Raw genomic sequence first — 24,896 nt, forward strand, 5'->3', positions numbered from 1 at the left:
TAAGTAAATTAATTTGGGCAGGATTGTAATTTTTATTATGTTAGCTTGACCTATCCACAAGCAATTAATGTTCTTTCCAATTATTTAGATCTAATTTTAATTGTGTGAAAAGTATTTTGTAGTTGTTGAACACATTTATTTTGAATATACACACTTATGCCGAAGGGCCCCAATTAATTTTTTGTCAACGTACCTACCTAACACAAATTTTGCTCTCTTTATCTTTTATTTCCCTCTTATCCCCAAATTATTGTAATTTCCCCTTAGAAAGTGCAATATTGTATCCACTTTTAGTAAGAGATCTTTAGAGCTATAAGCTGGTTATGTGTAATGATTCATTAGGGAGACCAGGCATGTAAATCTGGGAGATTCTAACAGGCTTGCCTCCCAATGGAATCACAGGGAGGGAGGGTTGGGGGGGGGGGCTTCTGTGGATAGAATTTGCTCCCCAGGACTCTCTTACCCAGTCCCCATTTGTGTGTTTACACTATATGCTAATGTAGGGAATATATATTTTGGTATGACCCCACCTTTCTCTCTCTCTCTCTCTCTCTCTCTCTCTCTCTCTCTCTCTCTCTCTCTCTCTCTCTCTCTCTCTCTCCTGGTGGGGGGGAGAAGAGAGGGCTGTCCTCCCTAGGGTCAGGGGTCTTTGGCTTGTGGGGCGGCAGCATCAGTGTGAATTGAAGAAGAAATTGGAAGCATTTAAAAGTTTCAACCTGCAGTCAGGCATCACAAGAGAACTGCTCCACCTTTGCTGGCTTGATTTTTATTCTTATACCCTCAGTGGTTACACATATACATACTTTGATTCCATGGATTCTAACAACAAATGTGAAACTTTTACAGAAGATAAATGTTTTTCTCACCACAGGAAGCATGGCTGGGGGTCAGTTCCTCATTAACTTGAGAGCTCAGACATGCAGTTGGACCAAGAGTAATTATTCGTAACTTTAATCAAATACCCAATCCAATCAGATTTCTAAGGAGATAATCAACACAACATTGTTACCAAGTCTACATTAATAAACATAACCCAGTTTTAAGTTTTATTTCAATATCAGGCTTTCATTTTCTAATGTTTCATTAAAGTATCCAAGACTTTGCCTAGGCTTCAATTAGCAAAACAAATGATTGAGGTGGAACATACCAGCCTCTCCCTGAAAGGCAATTAATACTCTAGCTTAAGGAAGCTTGTCCCTGGCCTGTATGTGGGGGTGGAGAATCCAGACACAGTTTTGTTAGGAGTAAAAAAAAAGGGTCCTATTTATGATTCTTTATCTAAGTGGACACATAGGAATTCTTAAGTTTAATTTTGTAAGTAGGATCTCTTGGTAATATTCTGGGGGGATGGAGTGGGACATCTGTATTAACCCTGCTGGCATTCTGCTCTCATCTATTCTTCCTGGGGCTGGGTAAGAGTAATAATCATAACAATTCCAATAATAAGGGATGTTAGTGAGAGAAGTCATTCAGAGGGGTCTAAGTGGGTGTTTCCATTCTTCCTGGGGGCCACTTTGCAATCCCTGGTTTCCACCTGTGACCATGTCAACAGTGTGGATTTGATAGCTCCTGGCTTCTCTCTCTCTCTCTCTCTCTCTCTCTCTCTCTCTCTCTATATATATATATATATATATATATATATATATATATACACACACACATATCAACCCTGAATGTGGCTGCTGAAGCTATATATATATATATATACATATCAACCCTGAATGTGGCTGCTGAAGCTGGCTTTCAGCCAGGCAGGAGAATTTACACACATGGTCTTACTTTAGTTAGAAAATTAGGCTTTCAACTTCTATTTCTTTTTTATTATTATTTCTTCTACTTCAAGTGATTATTAATAAACTTTATAAAATTAATACTTGGAGTTATTGATATTAATTTAAATCTTATTTATAAGAACCATCCTAAAACCAAAGCTAGGATGAAGAGTAAAGAAATCAGGCTGCTGCCTCAGAATGTAACATTCAGGGAAGAACAACAAAGGACACTTTTAAATGCTACTCTTTATAACTGTACCTATTTAGTGCCCACATCACACTTCATGACATGTATCTCTTCACTTTTTTGTGTCAAATCACATGTTACAATAGTAAGAAGTTGTGTAGAGTGGAGGGAATAATCAATTTTCATGTTCTGCCTGGGATATAAAGATGTCTTCTCCCAGCTCTGCTTAGAACCCTAACATTAGGAAGGAAGAGATTTTTCTCTGCTCTGGCATGCATATAAAACTACAGTTTTTTATCATCTTCATAAAAAGAGATATTTATATAGTATGGAGTTTGAAGAGATCCTTTTTAACACCCCCCCCAACCATAAAAAGGCATCAATGGTTTTCTCATTCCTATTTGCTTTCTTGATTCCTTAATATGGAAATTCCACTTTTCCACTCCAATGGTTCTACTCCTTATCATCAATGCCTCACTTCCTATAAATAATCCCAGATGTTAAATGTTTTCTAAACTGAAAAAGAACCCCAAGCCCATTCCCCTCCATCCCACCTCTCACCATCACCCAAACATTCTGACTCTACCGCCTACCCTTGTTATAAAAAGAGCAAGTCAGAAGTCAAATTCTTCCTGGAGAAAATAAATTTTCCACATTTCTGAAGCACAGTAGTATATTTTAGCTAGAGAAACAGAAGACAAGAAGTCAAGGATCCTAAGTCCCTCAATCAGTTTTGCCTCTTCCCTCTACTTCTCTTCTACACTTATGAAGAAAGAGTTCTGTCTCCCAACCAGAAAAGAGGAAATATTGCAGAAAAAAACAACAGAAATTCTTTCCTCAAAAGAGACCCAGCACAGTCACTTCACTTCAAAATTTATACCCCTAGTTGTCTTTGATCTCTTCTGAACCCAGAGATCTCTGAACAATGTTCCCTCTGAGAAGCTTTCCCTATTCATGAAATGGCTATATTTATATTGTTTCTCTCACAGCATTTATACACTTTGTTCTATATAATATTCTATTCAAAGAAACTATTTTATAAATATTATCATGTCCTTAGTCTTATTGGCCTAATCTTTCCTAATTAGAAGTATTTTAACGTTCTAATATTTGAAGTTGGCCTCTTAGACCCCCTAAAGTCCCACCTGTGTTAGCCTTCATCTAACATAGGCTCTAATTTTGTTATTCATGCCATGGATGAACTATAGATTGTCATTGAAGACCTCCAGTACCTATCCTAGGGAATTAAGGGACTAATTTTGTGTACCTGACTCAAAATTCACATCATTTAGTGACACGCTAACATTCTTTAGCAGCATGTGAAAAGATGAATAGTGAGAATAATTTAGGTTCCGGTTTAGAAAAGGAGAAATAATACATAATACAAAAGGACATTGAAGCCAAGGACAAAGGCAAGTATAATGTAAACTAACTAAGACTGCAGCAAAATATCAAAAGGAGGAAAATGAGGTCAGAGTGGAAGCCAAGGAAGGGAGGGATTATTAGAGATGCAGTATAGAAAGAGGCTTTATATAGAGCAAGGAGAAAGAGAGGATTACAAGAGTCTATGGTCAAATGAAGGAATTTCTGAATTATGGATTAGCATAGATTAGGAAGGTAAAACACTTGAGATCAAGAAAATGGCCATTCCTGTATATGGGTCAGGTGGGGTGAATTTGCAAATCACCCCTAAGCCTTGAGGAGGCTGATTAAGGCAGAAGAAAGAACATTTAAGGGAGCATAAACATACAAGCAGGCATTGCATGGAAAAGAATACTGTAAGTGAATAAATTAGAAGCCATTAGGTAACTCCGCTAAGATTTGGATATAGCCAAAAATCTGGGCAAAATCCTCAAACAAGGTAAAGTTGTTTCGAAATGACAGTGAAAATTGAGAGTCATATCTACTTTTGCTTCAAACCCTATGTGTCTAGGAACATGACAGAGTGTTTCCAGTACTGGAAAGAGTGGCCAAGGGAGTAATGTCCTCTTCATAGAGTCAGGTTTCCTTCAATCATCAAGTGTAACTCAGCCCCAAGAAGCAACTTCAGTGCAATAAGGGGAAAGACCATCTGGTTTGAAGCCTGGAAGACCTGAGTTTGAATTCTGCCTCAAACATTTGTTAGTTCTGTGACCTTAGGCAACTCACTTAAATTTTTCCAGTCAGTTCTCACCTATAAATTGGTGAAAAGAATAGCATGTACATCTCAGTTTTGTGCTGAACATCAAAAGAGAAAAAGTGTGTAAAGTTCTTTGCAAACCTTAAAGCATTATCTAAATTTTAGCTGATCTTTTCTCAGTCCCTAATCTGAATATTCTTCTGCAATTGCATTATGCTACTTTCCCTTTCATATATCTTGAGCTTTCTTGTTGCCCCATCTTTGCTCAGACCATTATCTACACCTGAAAGCTACTTTCCCCCAATCTCTCTTTATTGAAATTCAATCCTTCAAGCACTAGCTCAAACTCTGCCTCCCAGATCCTTCTGTCATCCTCCCAGTTGGAAATCTTTCCTTCTTCAGACCCTGTAGGGCACTCTCTATATTCTATCATGCATTCTATTGCACACATTTCTTTGTTTCTTGTATCTCTACCCCCACCACACTTTGATTAAATCTCCATATCAAAAACTTCATGAAGACACAATAGTCATTTTAATGAATGATGGAATGAAATACCCCTCCTCTATCCCAAGGATGTCCCCAAGGGAACACAATAAGGGGGGTTTCTGATAGTCCTACAGTAAAGGGATAGGGTTTCTCTAAAATATAGACAAATAATAAGCAGATTGTAAATTAAACAAAAGTATGAATAAATATACATATATAATGAATAAGTGAGTGAATGAATGAATAAAAGCAAACTAGATTAAAAACATAGAAATGATCTAGATAAGGATATCAGTGGAGAAGTATCAGCCACTGTCCAGCTGCCATCATGCCACTGCTCAGATGCATACTCCCATTCTTGTGGGTGTCTGTTTGTGACTTCTTTATACTTCCACTCTCCATTTTGATGCTGTGTATATCTGTGAGAAGGGTACCTCACCTGCTGATTTTAAGCCAAAAAGGTTCTGATCTGCTTCTATCCAGCAAAAAAAAAGTGATTTGTCACTTGCATGTCTCCTATGTGAAGACTGGATTTAGCTATCTCCTGATTATAACAATGAAGATACTTAGCTCTTCCTTTATTGTGAAGATTAAATTGTAACCCTCTGATTGTAACAATGAAGGTACTTAATTCTTCCTTTATTGGGAAGATTGAATTGTAATCCACAATCTATTTTTAGATTTTAATCCCCAACAGGTGATAATTCAGCATTTTAAGTAGGTCTACCCATTTTAACTACAAAAGGTGAACTAACCAAAAAAGGTGTTAATAACCAAAAAGGTATAATCTAACCAAAGAAGATGTGAACTAAAGAGTGGGCAGCCCTGGAGAAGAGTGTCTGCTGTGATAGGTAGATGTGAAATTTAGGGGAGGTGACACAAGAGAAAAAGATCTTTAAAAGAGGACCAGAGGCCAGAAGAAGATATTCGATTCTATATTCGATTCAAGATTCGAGTTGGATAGAGAATTCTCTGACTCAGAGTTGTGCTGGAGGAACTGAACACCATCCAACCTCCTCCAACAGAAGGCTCTCTCTCTCATCCAAATTCTTTCACTTATTTTCAATACCTACCTGTCTTCTGGTCTTTCATACTATCTACCAACATTTACCTGTCTCTTCCATCCTCAAAAATCTCTCACCTAATCCTTCCATCCCTAACAACTATCATTCTATTTCTCTCCTCTCCTTTGTGGCTATACTCCTTGAAAAGGGCATCTACAATAGATGCCTCCACTTTCTCCCCTCTCACTCTTCCAGCTGAATCATTCCACTGAAACTGATCTTTCCAAAGTAACCAATGATCTCTTAATTGCCAGACTCAATGACCTCATTCTCTTGGATCTCTCTTTGGCCTTTGACACTGATGACCACCATCTCTTCTTTGATTATCTCTTCTCTCCAGGTTTAGGAGCATCACTCTTTCTGGGTTTTCCTACTCAGATCAATCTCTATTCTCAGACTAATCCCTTCTCAGGTTCCTTTGCTGCATCTTTATCCAGATAGTGTCTTCTAACCAAAGGTGTCTCATAGAATTCTGTCCCTGGTCCTCTTCTCTTTTCCACAATACTACTTCATTTGATGATCTCATTAGTTCTTGTAGATTTAAATATCATTTTTATGATGAGTATTTTTATATCTATCTATCTTGCCTCATCTCTCTTTTGACCTCTGATTCCACATCTCCAATTGCCTTTTAGATTATCATGAACTCAATGTCTTGTAGACATTTCAAATTCAACTTGTTCAAAATTGAACTCATTATTTTTCCTCTTAAACCCTCCTCACCTCCTTATTTGCTTAATTTGTCAAATAGTTTACATAGTATTGGGATTAATTATTCTTTAAATGTTTGATAGGATTCACTTGTGAATCCATCTGGTCCTGGGAATGTTTTCGTCGGGAGGTCATTAATGGCTTGTTCAATTTTTTTTTTCTGAAATGGGATTAGATACCCTATTTCCTCTTTTGTTAATCTAGGCAATTTATTTTTTGTAAAATATTCATCCATTTCACCTAGATTGCCAGATTTATTGCCATAAAATATGGTAAAATTGCTCCTAATCATTGTCTTAATTTTCTCTTCATTAGAGGTGAAATCACCCTTTTCATTTTTAATAATGAAATTTGATTTTCTTTATTTTTTTAAATCAAATTAACCAATATTTTATTTGTTTTTCCATAGAACCAGCTCCTAGTCTTATTTATTAGTTCAATAGTTCTTTTACTTTCAATTTTATTAGTTTCTCCTTTGATTTTTAGTATTTCCAATTTAGTATTTAACTAGGGATTTTTAATTTGTTTCTTCTCTAGTTTTTTAGTTGCATGCCCAATTCATTTATCTCTTTTTTCTTTATGTTGTTGATTATAAGCACTCAGGGATGTAAATTTTCCCCCTGAGTACTGCTTTGGCTGTATCCCATAAATTTTGATTATGTTGCCTCCTCATTGTTATTCTTTTCAATGAAATCAGTAATTATTTCTATGATTTTTTCTTTCACCCACCAGTTTTGAAGAATTGTATTACTTAGTTTCCAATTAATTTTTAATTTGCATCTCCATGATTATAATGTTTATCATATCATGATATGAAAAAGTTGCATTTATTATTTCTGCTTTTTTGCATTTGGTTATGATGTTTTTATGCCCTAATGCATGGTTAATCTTTGTATATGCACCATATGCTATTGAAAAGAAGGTATATTCCTTTTTGTCCCTATTCAATTTTCTTCAGATATCTATTAACTCTAACTTTTCTAAAATTTCATTCACTTCCCTTACTTCATTCTTATTTTTTATTAGATTTATCTAGTTCTGATAGGGAAAGGTTGAATTCCCCCACTAGTATAGTTTTACTATCTATTTCTTCCTTAAGTTCCTTAGTTTCACTTTTTAAAATCTGCATGCTATACAGTTTGGTGCATATATGTTGAGAACTGATATTTCTTCATTGTCTATACTATCTTTTATTAAGATGTAATTACCTTTCTTATTTCTTTTAATCAAATCTATTTTTGCTTTAGCTTTGTCTGAGATCATGATTGCTATTATTGCATTCTTTGTCTCAGCTGAAACCCAATAGATTCTGTTCCAGCCTCTTACCTTTACTCTGTGTGTGTGTCTACCTGCCTCAAATGTGTTTCTTGTAAACAATATATGGTAGGATACTGGTTTTTAATCCATTCTGGGTATTCCCCTCATTTTGATTTCTTCTTTTAATCCTGCCCTTTCTCCCTTCACTCTTTCCCTACACTCCAGTGTTTTGCTTTTGATCACTCATCCTTCTCCCTCCCTTATATTATTCCACTTCCCACCATCTCCCTTCTTATTCCCCTCATACTTCTCTCTAGGGTATTTTAATCACCTTTCCCCAAATTCTCCCTCCCTTATATTACTCTCCTCCCTACCACCTTTATTTCCCTTCTACTTCTCTATAGGGTAAGATAGAATTCTATATCCTAAAGAACCTAACTGTTCTTCCCACTCTGAACCAATTCCAATGAGAGTAAGGTTTAAGTATTACCTGTCACCACTCTTATGTTCCCCTCCATTATAACAGTATCCCCTCATGACTCTTTATATGATATAATTTACCACATTTTACTTCTCTCTTTCTCATTTCTCTTAGTACAATCCTCTTTTTCACCCCCATTTTTAACATATACTAAACAGCTTACTACCACACCCTCTATCTATGTATACTTCTTCTAATTACCATGATAAAGATAACAATTGTAAGAATTATAGATATCATCTTTCCATATAAAAATATAAACAATTTGAACTTATTGAAGCCATTAAATCTTTTCCACTTTCTGATTTACCTTTTTTATGCTTTTCTTTAATTTTGCATTTGGATAGCAGATTTTCTGTATAAGTCTGGTCTTTTCTTCAGGAATTCTTGGAAATCTTATGTTTTATTAAATGACCATACCTTCCCCTGAAAGAATGTAGACTGTGAGCTCCTAGCTGGGTGAACCTGGGCAAGTCACTTGATCACAATTGTCTAGCCCTTACTATACTTCTGCCTTGGAATCAATACTTAGTTTTGATTCTAAGATAGATGACAAGGGTTTTTTAATTAAAAAAAAAAAAAGAATGGAGCAATGGAGGGCAGTTCTAAAATCTACAAGGGATAGATTCTATTCACCTAACCTTCAATATACTCTTCTCTGGTATTTGGCCAAACTTCTTGTAACCTGGTGTTCAAATACATTTGCTTAAGACTCCTCTCAGTGATAGAAAATGATTACTTAAAGGTCCTTTCTTGCATGAGGGGTGGAATTGGCAAGAATTTGGAAGAGGAGAAATATTAATTTCTCTAGCTTCTAAGTTTGAGAGAGTATATACATAGTTCCAGGTTGTCTTCAAGAAGAGTCCTTGTAGGGACAGATAGATTCTAGGAGATTTTAAGAAGTAGAGATTTTGATGTTTCAGTCAAAGGTGCCCTTTATTCCCAATTTACCAGAATATCACTTTGGGGAATTTCCCCTTGAGTAATATCTGAGATTCTCTTTTTTGGTTAAATTAAGAAGTCTCGCTCACAGTGAGAAAATTTTCAATTTTCATATAATATGTAATAATTTTTCTGATTTCATTTGACTATTGGATTAGATAAACAGGTTTATGTTTATTCACTATGTGCCATAGTCTTTGTGAAGTTGATATTTGGGATGAAAGGAGTTAGGCCTTAAGATATGTAGCTTAGAATATTATTATAGGGATAGAAACCAGGAATGCTGCTTAGGTCTAAAAGTTATTTCCCCTAAATTATACAAATTTAGGGAGCAGATACACAATTCTAGATTGGTATCCTCTCCCTGAGGTGAAGATAGTGGCCAGCTTACTGCCTCTTTATCCTGCTATCTCTATAGTCTGATGGGAATCAGTCTTCATTTGGATAAGGATGTGCACAGAAGACTTTCTAGATATCTTTTGATGCCTCCTTATGAGCCCCTTGTAAGCAAACTTGTGTGAATACATATGAACTACATGGGCAACAAACAAATCCTGTATCTTCAAAGTCTGATCTGAAATTGAAGGGAAGGGAAGGGAAGGAAACTCTTTTAGGTTTACCACTGGAATGTACATGCATCTAGGTATCTTTTTTCAAGCCAAGTCAAGTCATTTAGCATTTCTTGGATGCTTACTATGAGACAGGCATGTGCTAACCTCTGGAAATGCAAATAAATGCATAAATATTCCCTGAAAACAAGGAGCTCCCAGCTTCATGAGAGAGACAACATGCAAACGACTACAGTGAGTCCTTTGTTTTATGTGAGCAATACATTCCAAGACCCTTAGTAAGTCAAAAACCATGCATAATAGCAAGCTACATTATTTAATAAATTTGGTGCAAAACAATGTAATGACTCACATTAATGCTTCTCAAAATAAGAGTAAGTATGTTTGAGTAAACTGCTATGAAGTTGCTTATTAAGTTTAAATAACTACTTTTTTTCATTTTACATATTTTTCTGCCTTTTTTCCATTTGCTAATTGTATATACCTGAATTCATGTACGTTGAATTCTGGTGAAAATAAGGTTTTATTATATGCACAAACAAGCCATAGTCAAGGTAAACTGGAACTAATCTTGGATGGAAGGCATTAACATTTGTCAGCTTCTTTCTCTTCTACCTGAGACTTTGAGTAAATTAATCAGTTGATCAAGGGGCATTTATGAAACCAAAATTAAATAGTAAATAGGACAATTGGGTGGAAATCTGAATATTCTAATGGAATGAAGAGGTTTATTTTTAATATATAGTAAATTGTTCCTGTACCTGAATTATGAATTAGAGAATCCAATCAGTTCTTTGACCTTTATATATATTCCTTTGTACTTATGAACTCCAAGGAATGTTCCCCACACATAAAACCTGATTAATAGAGAAGGGTGATAATGAAGTTTGTGACTACTCACCATCACCTATGCATGTGGGGAGGGTTTGGGAATCTTGATTGTACCACTTCCTCATTATTCACCATCAGAGATGTCTTAGGAGGGCCAAAGGAGAAAAAAGAGCTTCCAAACTGTATTTTTAGACTTGCCTTAAGTGAACTTCCTCATCTTTATTATCAAGAGATTCCTAGACCACTAATTTATTGGTTAATGTTAGCCTAACCAATACATTGATATCCTTACTCAGAAACCAGTGTCTTGAATTTTTTGTCACAGAGAATAATATTTAAGTGAAAATTAGGTTAGAGTTAAATAATAAAGAGCTTTCAATGCCCAGCAAATGAGCTTACATATTATTCTATAGACACTAGGGAACTCCTGGAGCTTCTGGTGAATGATCAGGCATGAAATGATCAGATTTGTTCTATAGAAATATCACATTAGCAGATAGACAGCTAGGTGGTGTAGTAGATAGTGTGTTGGTCCTGAAGGCAGGAAGACTCATCTGAACTTCAAATAAATACTAGCTGTGTGACCCTGGGCTAGTCACTTAACTTTGTTTGCCTTAGTTTCTTCATCTGTAAAAAGAACTAGAGAAGGAAATTGCAAAACTTTCTAGTATCTTTGCCAAGAAAATCCCAGAAGGTGTCATAGTGAATTGGAAGATCAAACAACAAGCTGAGATGGGGATTTTTTTCTTTCTTATTTCTTTGCCTCTATCTCTGGATGGGTATGGTACATACACTTTGTCTCTGACTTCTGCCTCCCGACTTCCATGGCCTTGTAATTAAATTTATCATTCAGTTGCTCATCCTGTCTGACTCCCCAAAGACAACAAAAAGAGCATAGTCTCCAAACAATGTCTCCTGGCAGCTGAATGAAAATAATCTCCTATTAAGAGAATCTCAGAAAAGTCCTAGAAATGATTTATCATCTTCCTTCTCCTACCTCAGAAACTTTTATCTGTCTGCTTTCTAGTCAATGACCCTTTCAATGGCACGAGAAGGAAGAAAAGTAGAGTGTCAGTAAGTCACAGTCACTTGACAACATTTCTGTTAAAAGGATTATTTAAGAAAATTAATTTAACAAACTCAGGATATATAACTGCCCTGTAGAGAAGGCCTTTCCAGAGTAGATTGCCAAGAATCCCCTTTCTTTAACATCCCATCTCCTAATGTGAACAAAACTTGTTACAAGGAAGAACTCTGGACAAAGATCAATGTGGAAGCAAATGTTTGGTGCAAAACAATGTAATGACTCACATTAATGCTCCTCAAAGTGAGGAGTCTGGTAAACTACTGTGAAGTTAAATTAAATTTAAATAATTAAAAGTTGTTATTTCACATATTTTTGGCCTTTGTTTTTTTTTCCATTTGCTAATTAGAGAGAACAAGAAGAGAAAGTAAGATGAAAAGTATAATACAGTCTCTACAGAAGACTTGCCCACTACTGCTAGCTGCAGAACCAGTCAGTCAATCATCAGGCATTTTTTGAGTGCCTACTACAGGCTGTTCATGGAAGAGAAGGCTGAGAGCTGGCCAGCCAGCAGTAAGAATTTACCGGGATTCAAACATACACAACAAAAAATGTCACTTAACATCCTTTTCTTGTTCTTTTTCTTTTCTTCTCAATCTTAAATTCATCTTGATATTAAATATTTAAAAAATAAGTTATTAGAAATCACTTCTAAGTTAAAAAAAAACAACAACCTTATAAATTCTCAGAAAGCCAATTCACTGTTTAGAAACATCACAAAACTAACAAGTTTTTCCCAGGGATGATAAGAATTATTGCCTTACCCAAACAGACTCAAGCAAATCCTTTTAAGTTTACAGAAGAAGGTTTAACAGTCTTTTCTTATACCTCTTTTTTTTTTTGTCATGCCTACCAAGTCTCATCATTCAGTTATGGACCTGACTGGCAAAACCTTTTACAAGCTGCTATAGCTTCTCTATCTGGGAGTTCTCAGGAAGGGTTGGGCTCCCTCCTCCTGTTCCCTTAAGTAAGTTTCTCTTTTTGTAGAGAAGAGGCAGGACAGTTCCTAACGTTCAAATTGGACATAATCTATTTCAAAAAGAAATATGCTTTGCAGCAAAATTTTCTAATTTCAAGACGCACCAATTTAAAAAGTTATTTTACATCAATTCATATATAATTTTAATTGGTAAGACCCCCTAAGTATCTAACTTGATGTTCTCATCAAGCTTATTTACTTTTTAGTAGTTTCCTGATGTACACAAACTTTTCCTCTTTTTCATGAACTGGGAAAAAGTTACCAATAGGAAGGCAGTTTTTAAGTGTCAGACTATAAATATGTTTCAAAATGCAAAACTGCAGCCTATTTTTTTCCTTCACTGTGAAACTTCACTGACACTTCCCGCACTCACCTCTTTATAGTCAGTGAGATGATCTTTTCTACTTACAAAACAATAAATCTGTCATTCTGCTGAGCTATAGAGGGAATGCTCTTAATTCCCTTAAAATAGATTCTAAAGCAGACTAACTCCACACTTGTTAGAATATTTTAGCATTTATAAAACCATTCAAATTACAATTTAAGGATTCACAGTAGAAAATCCATATTTTAGTACCAAATTCAGTCTCCAATTAGTTTGTGATGTAAAAACATTATGCAGTTGAGGGGGAAATATTCCCTTACTTATTTCTTTCAGTCATCCAAGTCCGATGGCAAAACAAAAGTCAGGTTGACTGGTGATTCTTATTGTCTTTGCCTCTGAACTCTCCAAGCCTGGCCATAATTTAGAAATGCAAAGGGGAAAGACGAATTGTTTTTAAAGCTTAGAGAGGGGCAGCTAGGTAGCTCTGTGGAGAGAGAGCCAGGCTTGGAGATGGGAAGTCCTGGGTTCAAATTTGATCATAGGTGCTTTCTAGCTGTCTGACCTTGGGGAAGTCACTTAACCCTAGCTGCCTAACCCTTACCATTTTTCTGCCTTAAAAACAATACTTAGTATAAATTCTAAGGCAGAAGGTAAGGGTTAAAAAAGAAGAAGAAAGCTTCCCAGTGGGGTTCATGCCCTTTTTTCTAAGAAAAAGTTAGTTGACAATACGCAGAGAGGTAGATTTGTCAGCAGAGTTTTTTCTTTCTGCGCTCTGTGCTCACAACTGCAGGTACACAGACTCTGAGACACATACTGGCATAGGCACAGGAAAGATACGCAGACTGACAGCTATGAGATGGTGGCTCCAATATTTCCACACTAGCAGGGATTTCAGTTACAAGTCTTTTGAATATTTTCTACTCACTGCCTGATAATAAGCAAAACTCATAAACATAATGCTATTCTCAGTTTGGACAGGCAAGAGTGTACCTTGGAAACCAAAAGACCCATGTATAAAGCCTGTTATGAGGCAGCCCAAGGAAGAAGGCCTGAAATACACTGGATACCCTTATAGAGGCAAACCCAAATGTTATTTCAAATGAATGTATACAGACATTAGCAGAGATATCTGAGGGGAATTAATTTTGTCTCTAATACTGTGCATCCCAAAGGAGAAAAGCCTGTTGAGCCTCTCCTCAGAGTGGAGTCATCATGTATTTTTGTAGTGTATATATATATATATATATATATATATATATATATATATATATATATAGAGAGAGAGAGAGAGAGAGAGAGAGAGAGAGAGAGAGAGAGAGAGAGAGAGAGAGAGAGAGAGAGGGAGAGAGAGAGAGAGAGAGAGAGAGAGAGAGAGAGAGAGAGAGAGAGAGAGAGAGAGAGAATTCATCAGGAATGGCATTGTAGTCTTACTTTTTCATGTTTCAGCGAGAACAACTGCCTATTTGGTACCCCAAATAAAGATAATTTTACTACACTTACTCACTACATCACTCAGCTGCTTAGAGATGCCTACCAAGAGCCACAGTTTCAACTCAGATCTGTGAAAAATACACAATATATTATGATGTCAGGGTATGGTGCCAAAGTCTTCAATAAGGAGGTCAAAGTTGTTGGTTTTTTTAACCTTTACCTTCCATCTTAGAATCAATACTGTGTATTGGTTCTAAGTCAGAAGAGTAGTAAGGGCTAGGCAATGGGGTTAAGTGACTTGCCCAGAGTCACACAAGTAGGAAGTGTCTGAAGTCAAATTTGAATCCAGGACCTCCCATTTCTAGGCCTGGCTCTCAATCCACTGAGCCATCCAGCTGCCCCCCCCCCCCATTTTTTTAAAGAACCTTGCATTAAAGGGACTATCAAGTTAGCTGACTGATGGAAAGTTAATCCATACAAAATGGATAAGACTGAGCAATTTGTCTATTTACAAAATACCCCAGAAAATTGAGGGAATTCTACCTGAACTATTCACCACAATCACCAATCACCCATATAAGAGTTAGTTGAATTTTCTAATAAGCAGATGAAAAGAATTAATGGACATTCATCTAGAGAAAGGCTGAGGAGAAGAGAATATCCACCAGCTTGTACAAAGACTTTCTGAGCCAGATATGGACACTGAAAATGATACGTCCATGGAAGGAGACTCTGTATTATTATTACAGGACAAAAGAATTAAACTCAGAAGGAACTCCTTTCCTGCTCAAAACTGATTCAGGGAACCCCAGAGCATAGAGAGTTCAGGAAACTGATAGCTAACCTAGCTGCCAGGTCAAGTGTAGACACAGAAGTCTAGAATGATACTAATGGTCAGCTCATAACAATGACTAGCCTAGGAACTGGAACAGAGATCAGGCAGTGATAAAAGAACTAAGCCTATGAGAACAATCACTAAACTAAGTGGTGAACCTGGAGATAGTTACAGATATATCTAGGAGTCGGTTCTAAGAACTCTTCACATAGAAAGTATCCTGCATATATTGCATGTTTGCCATTGTGCACATGAATCCGTGTGTTTGAGTACGCTTGCTTCTTATTTTGCTTTCATGCCCATTTGACTGTTTATCACGTGGCATTGTCTGTTCATTGTTTTACATCTACATAACTGCTTATACTTAAGTTGTATTTTATATATAGATCTAATGATAGTATTATTTCAACTAGCTAGCTTTTCTTTTTTAGTCAGCCTAACTTATTATTTTTCAGTGATTACTATATACTAGAGATATGCATGAACTTGTAAAATGTTGTCACAGTAGTATCTTCCCAGGTGATGTTCTGATAATGTCCTATCTATTACACGTGGTGTTAAATATAAAAGTTGGTTACCCGAGGGGCCAGGAATATCATTCTTGTTGCTTTAAAGCATTAATATTTGTGTTTATTCTATAGTTACAGGTTTTGAATTTACCCTGACTGATCTTTTTTCTTCTTTTTTTTTGTAATCAATACTAAGTATTAGTCCCAAATAAGGAAAACGGTAAGGGCTAGGTAATGGGGGTTAGGTGATTTGCCCAGGGTCACACAGCTAGGAAGTATCTGAGTCCAGATTTGAACCCAGGAGCTCCCATCTCTAGGTCTATCTCTCAATCCACTGAGTCACTGAGCTGCCCCAAAAGCTGGCCTTTTTCTCACTCAGGCTGTCTCACACACAACTGTTCCAATCTGCAATAAAAAACTACTGAAGCATGACTCTGAGCCAATAACTATTTATTAAAAGGACCTGATCCCCTTCGATGAATAGAACCCTCAAGTCCCAGATTGTCCAGATGCTGCCGCACAAAATACAGATTTGCTTTGGTGGTTATGTAGTCATGTTGGTGTATCCCCTCCCACAAGGGAGATCCCCTCCCAAACCCTAGCAAGTTGGGTGATGACTGAGCAGGCAGAATCCCATTCCATGTTGGGCAATCAAGAGAAATGACAAAGGGTCAATGGGCTCCTAAAATCACTCAGGGACTTTCCATAAGTGGTCCCAAAAGGGGACATCTCAGCTGGCAGAATAGGCAGGTTATGCACCCATCACTGAATAAGGTTCATGAGATGGGCAATGGAATGCTTATCTTCCCAAGCTGAACAAGGGGAAAATGTCAGAGGGTGGAGGACCAGAGGTCTGAATTATCTTTTTATTCATATTTACTCATCAGGGCACATGGGTAGAAGTCCCCTAGCTTAGACATTTTTGTGGTTAAGCAAGTGCATTCATAACTCTTAAACATATAAGGTATATTTATAAATATATATCATATAAGCATATAATACATTATATAAACATTATAGACCATATGTAATACATTATGTAGCATATGTTATATATGTAATATAAATTATATAATCATATTCTATAATCATCACATATAATATATATTATATTATATAATCATCCTTCCTAACCTCTGCACCCTTTGACCCAGTTGGTTACCATCTCTCCTGGTTTTCCCTATAGATGTCTGACTGATCCTATTCCAAATCTCTTCCTGGATCTGAATCCAGGTCATGAATGCTAAATGTAGCTCGAGTCTCCATCATGGGCCATTTCCTCTTTTTCCTTTGTGCTAGCTCACTTGACATTCACATCAGCACCTCTGCAATGTCCCCATCTTTATGCAGAATATCCCCAGATCTATCTATCCAAACTAATTGTTCTCCTGAACTATAAAGTCCCCCATCACCAACAATCTTTTGATATATGATATATTATATTGATATATATTGATGATATATTAGATAACCTTTAAGCATCTAAAACTCACCATGTCCAAAACAGGACTCCTTATTTTTCCTCCAAAACCTTTCTCTCTTTCCAACTTCTTTATTACTGTTGAGCGTATCACCAACCTTTCTGCACCACAGTCTGATAAACCTCTGTGTTATCTTCAACTCCTGACTCATTCTTGCCCCACATATTCAATCTTTTGTCAAACTTTGTCATTTTACCTCTCTTCTATATACCTAAGTCAGTTCTCACCTGAACTGTTGTAATAAACTTCTCATTGGTTTTCCTGCCTCAAGTCTCTTTTCTCTCCACTTCATACTCTACTCAAATGCCAAAATGATTTTCCTAAGCTGCAGGTCTGACCATGTCACTCCCCTACTCTATAAACTCCAGGGGCTCCCCTTTACTTCTGGAAACAAAAATAAATTCCTCTATTTGGCTTCACAAGCCTTTCACAATCTAAGCCTTTCCTACTTTTCCAGTCTTCTCACATTTCCCTCTCCTCCACACAGTTGGATACAGATACATTGACCTTCTTGCTCTTCCCCACCAAGGACATGCCATCTTCCTTCTCCATGCTTTTTTTTTAATTCCAATTTTTATTTTTTACCAATTACACGTTTTGACAAATTTCCAAATAAGTTTTCCTAAGTTATATGATTAAATTTATCTCCTTCCCTCCCTTCCCTTCCCCATTTGAGTGTTGGCAGGCAATTCAATCTGTCCAGGCCTTTAAACTGCTTGTTCCTCATAATTGAAATGTGCTCCCTCCTCATCTCCACCTCATAGCTTTCCTCACCTTCTTCAAGATACAGCTCAAATTTGACCATCTGAAAGAGGCCCTTCCCTTCCTTCCTCACCCACTAGTCTTTCCAGAGATTACCTTCAGTTTACGGTATATGTAATGTGTATGTTCCCACTTATTTTCTTCTTGTCTTCTCCAATAGAACATTAATTATTTCATTAGCAGTTTTTGCCTTTCTTCCAATCCCCAGAGAACAAGATCTGGCACATAATAAATGCTAGCTGACTAACTGTCTGAACAACTCATACTCATAAGATTGCATTCCCAAGTAATTGCTTTCCCTCAGAGACCCTTAAATCTACCTTTTCAATATCTCTGTGGAGTTACTTCTGCCCCCTGTGAACATCATATTCTTGTACCTTATTCCTTGTCAATCCAGTGACTTTGGTCTCACAAACAAGATACTCCATTGCTCAGCTCCAGGCATTTTCTCTGACTGTACCCCATGCGTTCTACTCACTTCTATTGCCTTCCCTGGTGTCCTTTTAGAACCAACTAATCCTAATCAGCTATAGGAAGCCTTTCTCCCCCTTAATTCCAGTTCCTTCCCTCTCTCCATCATTTCTTATTTATCCTGTATATAATTTGTATATATCTGTATTTTCATTAGAGTGTGGTTTCAATGAAGGCAGGGAATGCTTTTACTTCTTTTTTGTATCTCTAGTGCTTATCACAGTAACTAGTACATAGTAGGTGCTACAATATTATCAGCTTCTACTGGAGATACTTGTCTGCCAAGACACTACTGCCATCTGCTGGATCTGATAGCTGCTAGTAGAACATCTTTCTCAAAGAGATTGTTATCACTTAGCCAGCTTGCTTTGGATGAATGTGGAGAGGCTGGGGTTATTAATCAAAAATGCTTACCTTAGGGTTTTTTCATGTAATTTTTATTGATGTTTTCTATTTATTCCTCCCCCTCCCTCTCCCTCCAAGCCATCCCACATGACAAATAGTGGGAGGTTTTTTTTTATTTTTTTTTTGCATATATATGTATATATATATATATATATAAATTTTTCTTAATTGATTAATTTAGAGTATTTTTTCAGGATTACAAAAATCCTGTTCTTTGCTTCCCCTTCCCCCCCAACCCTCCCATAGCCAACACACAATTCCACTGGGTTTCACATGTGTCATTGGTCAAAACCTATTTTCATATTGCTGATATTTGCACTAGGATGATTATTTAGGGTTTATAACCCCAGTCATATCCCCATTGACTCATGTGATGAAGCAGCTGCTTTTCTTCTGTGTTTCTATTCCCACACATCTTCCTCTGAATGTGGATAGTATTCTTTCTCATAAGTCCTTCAGAATTGTCCTGGATCATTGCATTGTTCCACTGGGTTTTACATGTGTCGTTAATCAAGATCTATTTCTATAGTTTTAATATTTTCACCAGGGTAATCATTTAGAGTCTATATAACCAATCATATCCCCATCAACCCATGTGATCAAGCAGTTGCTTTTCTTGTGGGAGGTATTTTAGAGGAAAATAAATTAGTATACCTAATCAATACATCGAGAAAATCTGAAAATACCTTCAATATGTAATACCTATAAACCTCCCACCTCCTACCAGGGGTAGATTAGGAAGATTTCATAGTTCTTCAAATTTCACTTGATCTTATAATGTTATTGCAATTGTTTTTTAATTTGGGGGGTATTGCTGTTCTTTCCATTTATATTGTTGCAGTTGTTTTCTTGGTTCTGCTTCCTTCATAGCTTTGTAATACACACATGGTAGCGTACAAAAGGGCTCCTCAATATTTATTAAGACATTAATCTCAATCCTTCTGATGGAAATGTACCAAGCTCCTCTGTTGGATATGTTAGAGTGAATACAGCCATAACTAGGATGCAATAACAGGAGTTTTGTCTCAAAATACCAACATGATGGCAGATTGCATGCTACCTATTGAAATAATCCTTACAACACTATGAAGGAACCTAGGACAAATTTGACCCACTGAGGAAAGCAGCCATAAAAGACATGCTTGTATGTTTGCCTGAGATTTCTGGCAAGGTCCAAATCTCACAGCTGCAAGTTTTTATCTAGGCTGAAACTTAGATCAGGAGAACCCCTAAAGGATTCCTCTCCAAAATGGTCATAATAAAACTTTGAGCTATTCCTTATTTTGAAGAGCAAAGAAGCCTTTGTAATGTCATGACCAAATGACCCAAACTATCCTTGCCCCTGGTTACTCAGAATAGATTAGCTGTCACTCTCAATTTGCTTGCATGTGTAGAGGAGCCCTAGAAATGTTTTGGGTAAAGTCATTTCATAAACAATATTCTGTGGGAAAGAAACACCTCTTTAAAATAATGAAATGCTTGGTACTCTACTTTCTATAAAAATCTTTCTCTTTGTCATAATAAATGGAGATCATGAATTACTCCAAGTGGCCTTGCTTTGTATTTCTTTCTCCATCCTTCCTTCCTTCCTCTCTCTCTCTCTCTCTCTCTCTCTCTCTCTCTCTCTCTCTCTCTCTCTCTCTCTCTCTCTCTCTCTCTCTCTCTCTCTCTCTCTCTCTCTCTCTCTCCTGCTTTCTCTCCCAGTATCCAAACCCTGTCATCTCAACAGCTACCTTCCAGTAGAAGTCTATCCTAAATAATAGGACTGTCCCCTCAGCTATGCAGACTGAAGGCAGTCTTTCCCAGGAAACCTTATTTCTCACCTCTAAGTGTATTCCCATTATACTATTCCAATGGGTGTGTGGAATTGGTTAGAGGTATATTCCTAGGTTCAGCTTAGAGTTAATTTGAAGGACAGGTCTGTACATTCTCTGGAGGTGTAGCACACACAGCTTTTCACACTTGAAATCTAAATCCAAGCCAAGTCCACTCCATCTCCCCCCATCTCCATCCTGCCATCTACATTTGCTTTGATTAGAATGTTAAAGACTTTCGAAGTTATCTTTTTTACATCATTGTCCTTGTATGTTTTTGTTCCTGTTTCAGCTCACTTTGCCCTTTGCCAATTTGTACTACCCAAGATCCTCTGAAATGATTTTGGTCATCCTGTCTTATCATATAGTACTATTTATATGCCATATTTTGTTCAGTCTTTCCCCAATTGCTTTTAAAGGCAATCTAAGGCAATCTCTTTGAGTATAACTTTTCTGTTCTACTTTTCCTTTTTGTTCTCCCCTTCAGGATCAGGAAGTTTATAGTCAAATACTTTAGTTTTTCATGTTTCAAATGTGACTATTACCTCCCCCTCCATAGTATTATAACCCATCTTATTCCCCTCACCCCCATTCACCATTCAGATTTACCTGTTGAATTTGAGTTATTTCTACACCAAATAGTTAAATTGAACCCCCATATTAAAATTTATTAAATTGTGTTTCATTTAAGTCTGAGGAACTGTTTTGAACTAACTAGAATAAATAAAGGAAAGCTCTCCATGATGTGAAATGCTATAACTTAAGATCCTTGTGATAATAGTTCATAAAAAGCTTTTGTTCATAGAAAACTTGAGAACTTACCTTCTGGGCTTTGCCCATATTGTATCTCTAAGGTATACATATTAAATGGAGGTTTTTCTATAACAGTTTTACATGCTATCAATTTAGAGTATTAACCACTAATGTTTAAATTAACATTTTAAGAAAGGGTGTTCAGAATTGGAAAATGCAACTCTCTTTTTTGCTCTCTTCAGACTCTAAAAGATAAAGAGCAAGCAAACTAAGAAGAGAAGTAATCTTAATATGATACGGGGAAATATTTTGTGTATGATATAGAAGATTTTAAATGTTAATTGAGCAGTCCAGGGGGGAATGTTTGTGTTTCTTTACCCTTCTTTTTCCTAAGGCTTAGAGATGATCATTGGCTCTAAAGCAGGCAGATAAAAATGCTCCTGAGACAGGAGTTAGGAGGTAGGAGGTAAAATGGCTATATGGCATTAACAACTACATGATGTGAATAGTTAGGAATATCTGAGCACTAAAATAATGTGCATTTATAAAGAGCAATCTTAAAGAGTACCCTTTGTGGTGTTCCCCTGAGTGTTGCATCCTGGTAGCATCTTGACTTGTCTATTCTTATCCCGGTATTGGTCTTAAGATAATTCTTATTTGGTATGGAACTAGGATTACTAGAGGTGTGATCTATCCAGACAGTGTAATAGGAGAAATATTTCTTCTTTAAGTTCAGGCATTTCATCGATTTACTGCTGCAGAAATTATAGAGGTAAAGACCTTTGTTCCTTTAAAAGAGACCTCATTTTGGAGGAATACTCTGTAGTTTGACTATCATTAGTCTGGTTCACACCCATTCAGCAATATATGGGCATGCCCTGCATGTTATAATTTAATTACCTGGGGAAAAAAGACTTTGAAGATTAAAAAAAAACCCTTACAAGTGACAAAGCTTAGAACATGAAACTAGAAGTCACAGACTTGGGAAAGGGAGTCTAGTAGTTTTGAGACCTGGTGATATGTTGATTTAATAGCGCTAGTTAGATAATATTTGAGGCATCCCTCTAGATCTATTAACTATGATTCCTTCACTACCTACCTAGTAGTGTTATAAAGAAAATAAATGATATAATATTTTAAAAGTGTTTTGTAGTAGTAATATATAATAATAAATATTCTCATAAAAACCATATTACATTATATATATATGTTTTATATAATACTGTAATATCATTTGCTATTATTGTTCAGTCATTCAATTATGCCCAAATCTATGTGACCCCTTGGATTTGTCCATAGGGTTTTCTTGGCATTAGAGTACTTTGCCATTTCTTCTCCAATGTGTTCCCATTCTGCAGATTAGGAACATAGGCAAATAGGGATTAAGTGCTTAGCCCTGGGTAACATAGTTGTCAGTGTTTGAGGCTAAATTTGACCTTAGATCTTCTTGACTCCAGTGCTGTATCCAAGATACCATATAGTTATTCCCTATAATACAGTAATATAATATATTATAAAAGTAATATAGTAAAACAAAGATTGCAGTAAATGAGGACTCCATTTCCCATTTCTTTAGAACTCTTCTTCTGAATCAGATTTTATTCTATGTTCAGGGTTGATGCTGAAAAGAAAAGAGATATTTCTGAATCTTGAACATGTAAAGAGGGAAGTTTACCATGACACAACAAGAATTTGCAATGAAGGAGAGAGAGCCAAGATGCCAGAGTTAGGGAAAGTGATACAGTGGAGCTCTCCTTCAAAAAATCCTGCAGACATCTATGTAACCTGGTCTTCTCTGGGAATGCCCAATTCTATTATGGAGAAACCCTTGGTGAGCCTTTGGACCACACCTGCTTGCTTAACTTTGTCCCCATTGGATCCCCCACCATGAGGGTGGGCCAAGCCTAGTCTCCAACAACTGACTGCCTACATCTATAAAACTGACAAGACAGAGCCATTCTTTTCAACCTTTTTTTGTTGTTGTTGTTTTGCTCTTTCCAGAAATTGCTATCTGCTGTGCCCAACATGGATGCCATGAATTGAAATGGTCAAGAAAAAGGACTGTCCTTTTCTATCTCCCTCTCTTTTGCCTATGAACCAAATCCTCTGCCCTTCCCCAGAGAGGGAGGTGACACAGAGAGAGAAGAGAATTAGCTTCACAGCTTGACATGGTTCCTGTAAAGAACAGTCTCAGTCCCAAGTCCAAAACCCTCCTCTGGAGTCCTGGAATCTCAGACACCTGACTTCTCAAGGTTTCCATGTTGTTTTAGCTTATTGTAGCACCCTGCCTGGGCTCATGCCTTCAAGGTTCATCATACCTCAGACTTCCAAGTCTAAGAGAATTGCCTTCAGCCCCTGGCACTGAGGGCAAGCCACATAGAACAGAAACAAGCAGCCCCAGTCCCATTTCTTAGAGCCAGGGTAAAAGAAGGGTAACAAGTTTGTCGTGTTTATGTTGGTCTCAGCAGATAGCAGCCTCAGAAAAGAACAAAGGCTAAAAAAAAGGTAGAAAATAATGGCTCAGTCTTGGTTTAAAAGATGCAGGCAACTTATCAAAAGAGGCTACTCCACCCAAGTCACAGGCAAATAAGCACATAAAAGGGGATGTAAATAGCTCCATGTTAGGTAAATAGAAGTAATATGGAATAATAGGCCTGAGAATGCCCAGAGAAGTCCAGATTACATATGAAAAATGCAAATGACAGAATCCTCATGAGCAAAACCATAAAAAGTCACAATGAGTCAGTCCAGTATAAAAAGACAGATAGGGAGGTCTTCCCCTCCAGGATCAGTCTTGTCATGGTGGAGAAGCTTGCATAGCTCAATGAACCTATAAGCTATGTTGTGCTGGGTTAAGTTGGAGAAGGAAATAGCAAAGCACTCCAGAATCTTGGCCAAGAAATTCCTATGGACAGTATCAAAATGATAAAAGATATTATATCAGAAAATGAGTCCCGGACTTCCGGTTAAGATGGCAGCTTAGAGAAAGCTGAAGTTCAGATTTCCGGAAAACCCTTCCCGACCGATCTCAAACTAGAAGCTCCTAAGGCGCCGAAATTCAAAACGATCAACAGCACAGACCCTGGGAACCCTCCTCCTGGACCTGGACCCGGTTCAAAAGGTACGGCTCCCCTTAAAAGCCAGAACCCGAGATCCCTCGGACCTCAGGGGTAGGAGCGCAGAGTCCAAGGCTCCCGGAAGCGGCAGCCGCGCCGGGCTCAGAGAGCAGGGTCTGAGGAACAACAACCCTCAGGGTCTTCTACCCAAGTCCCAGTCCGGGTGAAAGTTACTGCCTGGGGCCTCCGCTGCGGAGAGCTGGTCAAAACAACAGCAACCCTCAGGGCGGGCAAGACAGCCCCACGGGCTGGATCCTGCTATCCAAGTCTCAGTGAAAGTCTGTGCTCTCGGAGCTTGGGGAAGCGGCAGCCCATCCCCCCCGCAGGCCGACGAAACAGCCTCACGGCCAGGGATTCTGAAGGCAACTTCCGGAAATCGAGCCAGGGGGAGAGTGTGGCCTCGTGGTCCGACCCTTCCATTCCAGTTCCAGTGAGGCATATTCAGTTTAACCCAGGGAACGCTCATAGAACCAACATCTGCCCAGGACTAAAGCCTCTGATCACCAGAA

The sequence above is a fragment of the Monodelphis domestica genome, chromosome 1, assembly GCF_027887165.1.
Source record: "Monodelphis domestica isolate mMonDom1 chromosome 1, mMonDom1.pri, whole genome shotgun sequence".
Classification (NCBI taxonomy): Eukaryota; Metazoa; Chordata; class Mammalia; order Didelphimorphia; family Didelphidae; genus Monodelphis; species Monodelphis domestica.